Source organism: Pteropus vampyrus, unplaced genomic scaffold (genome assembly GCF_000151845.1).
Source record: "Pteropus vampyrus isolate Shadow unplaced genomic scaffold, Pvam_2.0 Scaffold571, whole genome shotgun sequence".
Classification (NCBI taxonomy): domain Eukaryota; kingdom Metazoa; phylum Chordata; class Mammalia; order Chiroptera; family Pteropodidae; genus Pteropus; species Pteropus vampyrus.
Genome location: NW_011889352.1, coordinates 612,614 through 619,081, shown reverse-complemented (window position 1 = coordinate 619,081; position 6,468 = coordinate 612,614). Strand labels below are relative to the sequence as shown.

The window sequence follows — 6,468 nt, the reverse complement described above, 5'->3', positions numbered from 1 at the left end:
AATCTTTTAACAGTAATATGTCAACATAATGTTTTATTAAGACTATGTGTAAAAAATTTTTCCCTTTGAAGAATCAGTGTGAAATACAATATTAATAACTGTGCTACGTCAGTGGGGAAGAGAAGAACTATTCAATAACCGCAGCTAAAAAAAATCCACAGGTATAAAAATGAAACAGAATCCCATCTAACACCACACTCATGAATTAACTCTAAATGAATTAAGGACAGTGTCAAAGCATGTCTTCATATGTTTATCTTGGTAGAAAAGATAGATGCACTAGAAAAAGGTTTTTCTTTAATAAAATTTTCTTTTATTAAAGTGCAAGAAAGCAATAACCCAAAAGAGAAAAGATTGATAAATTTGACCATAGTAATGTATTTTAAAATAGAATATTCACATTCTCCATGATCTGACACTTCCATCAGGATACACATAAAAGAATATTCTTAGCAGCTCCATACAAAATAACAAAAACAAATTAAAAAAACAAACTCAGAAGTCCCTAAAATGCCCACTGACAGGTAAGTGGAGAAATAAACTGATATATTCACACAGTGGGATATTATACAACAATGAAAACTAGGAATTGCAACTGCATGGAGCATAGTTCCTACACTATAATTCTGTTATATGTGCTGAGTGATCTAAAAGATATGTAATTAGTAACTTTTCTATAAAATTTAAAAACAGCTAAAACTAAACATGAATTAAATCTTACATTCATTAAATACAATTTAACATTAATTAAACATAATTAAGCATAGCATTAAACTACTTTAAGAAAAAGGAAATTATAAATACAAAATAAAAGTAAAAGTGTGGGAAATAACATAAGTGAATGTAAGTTATTAATATTTGAGATCTCGGGTTGAGAGATATTTTTATAGATGCTCATATATATAATTTTGAAATGAATATATTATAAAAAAAAGAGATAATATCAATGGTCAAATCATCAGGCTCTACAACACAAAAAGAAGCTAATTAAAGGGAAGTATCATTTTAAATGTGCTCTATTGCCCACCAGCCAGTAGTGCCAGCTCTATCCCTGGTCCAGTCCTCTCCTAAACAGCTCCCATGGGATAACCTGGCTATACGGCCTTGGTCCTTGAGCCCTGCCATCTAGGAGTCTCCATTTGTTTGAGGAGCTGCAGAGGGAGGATGTGTTTCTGTGACCTGAGGACTGGAGCACAAACCCTGTTTGTGGGAGGAGTTCTCTTCTTCCAGAGAGATCAGCTAGGTAGCATCTACATTGAACACAAAGGCAGGGACTGAGAAGATGTCACAGCCATTGTCATTAAGGGGCTCCTCCTTTTCAATTAAAGGATTAGTGATCGGTTAGCAGAGAAACACTTGCCAGGTACTTAATCATTTCTACTTGATCTTATATGAGTAAGGCTTTCCTGCAACACACTTGCTCACTGAGCCAGGGTAGAAGGTGACAGGAAGGGGGCCCCCTGAGTTTTGTAATTACAGGGGCAGCCTTTTCCTACAACCACACCCACACACTCTGAGATTCTACAGTTGGGGGTGGAGAGAGCAGGGTGGTTAAGAGACAAGAGAATAGAGAGATACTGTTATTATCTCTAAATTTTGCCTCCAAATATTCAATTTGCAAGTGACTTTGGGAGCCTATTTTCTCTCGCCCCATTCCACTCCCAGGGCTAATTTGCTTAAGAAGAAGAATGATGATGATTTTTTATAGTTTGCAAAATGTTCTATATTATATCATTGCAGTGGGTTTCCTAAAAAAAAAAAAACCCATGAGATGGTCATGATTGCTACCTTTATTTTATAGATAATGAAACTGAGGCTTGAGGTGGCTCAGTGATTCGTCTCAGGTGACAAACTTAGTGGCAGAACTGGGAATAAGACTTCTGACTACCTGCCCAATGTTTTTATACGATCCTGTTTATTTTTCACTAAGGTCTTGGCAGTTTCCACAGAGAGTGCTAGGAAAGCATGTCATCTCAGCGAGAAATAGCCACTCAGTACCTGGACTGGCACCTGCTCCATTCCCACCAAGGTAGAATAAGAGCAAAGGAAGAGGGGCCACACCCTGGTGCTCCCCTGCTGGGAGGAAGTGGTGCCTCTGAAAGGAAGTATACAGAGAGTAGCCTTCCTGCCAACTGAGCCAGAGCTGACGGTCCTGTGTCCTAGAACAGCAGAGCTCTGTTCATTTGTCCCGTGAACCTTCTGTCCAGTATCCCTTGGTGCCTCTGAGTATGCTGTTTTCTCTGGTGAGTCCAGAGACGGGGCTTTCGGGAATTATTGCACTGTCATTAGAACAGTTGTTTTAAAAAAATATTTCAAATTCAGTGTTTTTATCACATGATTGCTCATCGTAAAAAATAATTTGGGAACATACAGTCAAATAAAAAGTAGGAAAAAGTCATGCCATCCAAAGATAATTACTTGTCCACCACCAACTTACCTTCTCGCAGGTTACCCACTACACATTTGTAGCCAAACATAGCATTCTTACCTCCCTTTGAGGCCCCAAATAGATTCTAAGAGAAATAGTTCAGTTTCTACTTAGGGTGTAGAAAGCTACAAGAGACTAAAGAACAAAGCCCCATCCAAACAATGAGAAAAAGACAGATACAGAGACACCTTGGAGATATTGCAGGTTCAGTTCCAGACCACTGCAATAGAGCGAGTATCACAAAAAAGCGAGTTATAACCTTTTTGCTGTTGGAGGGTCTTGCCTTCACTTTGTAAAACCCACATCTGTGAAGTGCAATAAAGTGAAGTGCAACCAAATAAAATATGCCTGTAGGCTGCAAATCACAAATTTCTTGAACCCATCAGAGAACTAAGGTCATAAGGCAGCAAAATGAACTGAATTCTAGAGTGACAAGCCCTTCTGAGAAGAGAGAGGACACAGGAACTGTTTCACCTTTGGCCAGGACTGCCTATATAATTTATGAGATCTAGTAAAATGAAAATGCAAGGACCTTTTTTTCTGTATCATTCTCTTTCTTGTGATTGGTTATTTTGGTTCTCTGGTGCAATATCTCAAATACTGTCTCTAGGATGGCCTCCTTTAACTTTTGCCAGACTGCTAACTGCATCAAGAATGGCTTAACTGAGTTCACAGGGAAGAAATCAGGTAAAATGAGCAGTGCAACTTCCCAAACCTCCTTCTCGGGCTACATTTGTAGGATGAAACTATGTTCTTCAAAGCAAAGGCCATTTCATTAGTGGATGGTGAGTTCTGCTGCCATCCCCAGAGAAGTCTAAAATGTTTCCTTTTTAGGAATTGCACTGGGACTGTGGTAAAGACGTTGATGAGCAATCATCCACTTTGACAGAATATACATTGTCCCAAGGTGAAGACTTTGACAATGTCAGGTAGAGCTGCGGTGGGAGTACGATTTGGTATAATAATAATCCCTTATATTTTTAAGTGTCCTGTAGTTTTTAAAGCACATTCACATATTTTATCAGCCACAATAGACTGGATTATGCTGCAAATAAATAAATATATAAAGAAAGAAAGAAATAAATAAATAAATAAATAAATGAATAAATAAATAAAAAAAGAAAGAAAGAAAGAAAGAAGAAGAAAAAAAGAAAAGAAATCTCAATACCTTAAAACAACAAAGTTTCATTTCTCACTTTTAGTATATATTTATTAAAGATGCATTAGGTATTCTGTTTTCATGACTTTTGCCTGCTCACTCTAAGATCTAGGGCAATGAAGTGGTTACTACTCAGAACATTGCTAGTGACCATGACAATGTCATGATAGGTCTCACTCAGAAATTAAACAGTTGGCCCCCAAATGACATGTGCCACTTCTGCTTAAAATTCACTAGCTAAAGAAAATCATTGGCTGGAACTGATCACATGGCTCTACTCAACTGCAAGGATATCAAGTAAAATTCTAACATGTGCCTAGAAAGTGATAAAATGGAAATGACTATATGGCAAAAGCACTAATGATTACCACATAGGTAAAACCTTATAGGGTTTCTTAGCAATTTCATGATGCAAGGAGTTGTAGAATTTTTCTCATTTTCCAGAAGTGTGGAGGAGGCAGCAGTGGCAGAAAAGCTTGTTGTGTAGTATGTGAATCATGTGTCTCAACATAGCTGTTATAAAAAATAAAGATGGGTGAAAAATGGGTACCTGACTATAGGGAAAACAAATCATCTCTTTACAATGCTTGTTGATATACAGGCACCCTTGAGTTCCCACCCCATTCATAACCCTGCACTCTAGAGAAGCAGAGGTTATAATGCAGAAGCTCTTAACTTGGGCTTCATAGATAGGGATGGTTCACAAACTCACCCCAAGATCGTAAGTAAACTAATTATGTGTCAATGTTCGTTTCAGGAGAGGGAATTATAGTTTATATCAGCTTCTCAAAGAAGTCTACAACCACCCATCTCCAAAGATTAGTAGAAAGAATAATGGGTCTAACTCTGGTTCTAGCTAGCTGAGTAAACTTAGACAAGTCACTTTTCTTCTTCATTTATAAAATGAGGGTCAGGACTTGTTCATCTCCCAGCTCCCTTTCTGCTAGGTATATAAGACGCAGGATACTTTAAGGCCAGGCAGATCTATCTGAGTTTACATCCTGGCTCTACCTCTTACTAAGCCTGCCCTTGTGCAAGTTCTAGAACCTGTGCACACCTCTGTGGAAGGTGAATATCAATGCAGTATTCTTAGGATTAATAACCATGAGTGGAGAACACTTGGAGGCTGTTATTATTAAGTGATACTTCCTACGAGTCTATGTCTGGCTTAAGATCTGCTGAGCAAATATCTTCAGTGAATGGGTGTGATCTGTTGGGAACTTAAGGGTAGTTTTGCCAAATCCAGATGTCAGCAAGGCCTTGCCCTTGAGCAGTTCCTACTCTAGAAAGGAAGTCTGGGTGGAAGTCTTGCCAAACACAACCATGCCTGACTCATGCCCTGCCTGGGCTCCCCAGAAGGGTCAGCTCTTGTCCCTGCTTACTTCTTTAGGCAGGCCTGGAGTCTTGCCAAGTCATGTTGGGCTGTGTCATGACTTGGGCTGATGGCCTCCTTAAGAGGCTGAATCCACCAAAAGCACCAACACCGATAGAGCTATAAAACCATGCCCTCAGCCTTTCAAGCTTTCTCCAATGGCAGCTTCCAAGGTTATTGTTACTACAGCCATCATATCCCACATTGATTCACTGTTTCCTGCTATAGCTACAGCAGGAATTATTGCTCCTAGTTTATCAGTCTCCAGGTGTCTGAGGCCCAGAAGAGTCAGGTAACCTCTACAAGGAAACACAGTGAGCTGGTGGCAGCACTGAGTTAGACCTCCTCTCCTGGTCCCTTGTCACCTCCTTGCACAATGTCATTGTATTAGTTTTCTATTGCTGCTATAGTGGCTTAAAACAACACAAATTAATTAAAACAACAATGAGATAAATCATGAGATACCATTACACACTAATAGAATGGCCAAAATCCAGAACACTGACAACACCAAATGCTGGCAAGGATGTGGAGCAATAGAAACTCTCATTCATTGCTGGTCGGAATGCAAAGTGGTACAGCCACTTTGGAATATGGTTTGCTAGTTTTTTGTTTTTTTTTTTGTTTATTTTTTGTTTTTTTAAAAAAACTAAATGTACTCTTACCATTCAATCCAGCAATTATGTTCCTTGGTATTTACCCAAAAGAGTTGAAAATTTATGTCCACACAAAAACTTGCACACATATTTTTATTCATAATTGCCTAGACTTGGAAGCGACCTAGATGTCCTTCAGTACATAATAATAAATAAACTGTGTTATATCCAGACAATGCAACATTATTCAGCACTAAAAGGAAATGAGCTATTAAGCCATGAAAAGAAAGAAAGGGATCTTAAATTCATATTACTAAGTGAAAGAAGCCAATAAGAAAAGGCTCCAGTCTATGGCCATGCCACCCTGAACGTGCTCGATCTCACCTGATCTCGGAAGCTAAGCAGAGTCGGGTCTGGTTAGTACTTGGATGGGAGACCACCTAGGAAGACCAAATGCTGTAGGCGTTAAAAAGAAAGAAAGAAAGAAAAGGCTCCATACTGTATGACTTTCTGGAAAAGAAAAGCTATGAAGACAATAAAAAGATCAATGGTTGCCAGGGGGTTGGTTGGGGCGGAGGTGAATTAAAGGAGCACAGAAGACTTTTAAGGCAGCAAAAATACTCAGTATCCATGATATTATAATGGATATAGGTCATGTTGTGTATTGCTTTGTTATGATTTCATATCCGCTTGCTTATGACTTAAGTGAAATAGTTCTGATCCAGTCCACATTCACAAATGTGATTTTTTTACATTGAGCAAACCGTGCCAAGATGTTGTCATTGACACCCGTTGTTGGTAAGCACTCGAGAGCTCCGCTGTTGACAGGCACCACTGAGGACTTAGTCAGAAGAACATATGGAAGAACGACTATAACATAATGGACATCATAACTTTAAGTACCTAGAGCCAG

The 6,468-nt window shown here is 38.7% G+C and overlaps 1 pseudogene; it reads left to right on the top strand.

The window, feature by feature from the left end:
• Positions 1–5,901: 5,901 nt before the first annotated feature.
• On the top strand, positions 5,902–6,020 carry LOC111733518 (annotated as a pseudogene).
• The last annotated feature ends 448 nt before the right edge of the window (positions 6,021–6,468 follow it).